This window comes from Echinops telfairi, unplaced genomic scaffold (genome assembly GCF_000313985.2).
Source record: "Echinops telfairi isolate 266 unplaced genomic scaffold, ASM31398v2 ScPeMD7_11;HRSCAF=52, whole genome shotgun sequence".
NCBI lineage: Eukaryota > Metazoa > Chordata > Mammalia > Afrosoricida > Tenrecidae > Echinops > Echinops telfairi.
The window spans coordinates 4,402,740-4,404,031 of record NW_022103908.1 but is presented as its reverse complement, the minus strand read 5'-3'; positions in this window follow the sequence as shown (position 1 = coordinate 4,404,031).

Below are 1,292 nucleotides of genomic sequence, written 5' to 3'. Positions count from 1 at the left end.
ATGAGTCCATTCTGACTCAGAGCGATCTTTGAGGACAATGTAGAACTGACCCTGTGGGGTTCAGAGACTGACTCTTTACTGGAATAGAAAGCCTCCTTTTTCTCTTGGAGAATGGCTGGTGGTTTGGAATCTCTGACCTTATGGTTAGCAGCCCAATGCTTATTCCACTACACCACCAGTACTCCTTCAAGAGCTGCCAATCTACCTCTGAAAAAGCAGCCATTGAAAACCTGATAGAGCACTCTGGGTTTTCCATTGAAAACCCTATGGAGCTCTGTTCTGAAACGCATGGGCTGGCCATGGATTGAAGCCAGAATCGGCTCAGCAGCACGTGGCATGGTGAGTATGGCATCTGATTTCCAAATCATCCTAATAATATTAGCCAGCACTCATCTCTCCCTGTAATAGTCATACTGTTCTATGACCTTGAACACAAGATTTCACCAAGCACTCCACAAGGTAAGCAATATCGTTGTGCTCATTTTACCAATAGGAAACTCAGGCTGTTACTTGGCAGATCTGGGTTTTGAATCCAGGCAGTTTGGTTCTGGAGACAATGGCTTAGTCATCAAAGTTATGCTGCTAGAAAAGAAGTTTATTGAGCATTATTCTCAGTGCTGTGTATTTTTCCTTTCATTTAATCCCCACATCAACAATCCATGTATTGCAGTCTGAATCTGGCCTATATCTGTGTGATTTTCTTTTCTCAAAAATATTTTGAATTCTATATCCTTGGCTAGATTAATGACACTGTCAACAGAATTACCTTATGCCCCAGGGGGATGATTGATAATGTTCTCTATCATAAAATGATAGTGATGTCTCTAAAATGAACCACAGACATATATAAACCATAGATATGTGGGTGAGTTTGGCGCTCACGTTTACTTCTAGTCCCAATCGAAGAACAATTAGTGCTTATGACATGATCCTGCTTGATGTTCACCCTCAGGAAGAGATCACTAAAGATGTGGGTGCTCTAGGAAAGTGTGGTAAAGAAAGCAGATAGTCTCTGGCTGTCAGAAAGAATAGCATCTGGGGTCTTAAAGACTTGTCTTTAAACAAACAGCCATCTAAGTGAGGCATCAACTAAGTCCCCATGGAAGAAGCACATGAGCCTATAGGAAACAATGGTTGTAAATCATAAAACCTAAATCTGAAGGAGGGAATGGCATCAGAGTTTAAATTGTGAACACCTGGTTTGCAAAAGACTCTGGCTGACCTTGGGTGCCCCAAATCCATTTGCAAAGTTCCCCACATGGATTATCTCCGACTATAATGGAGGGATGTTA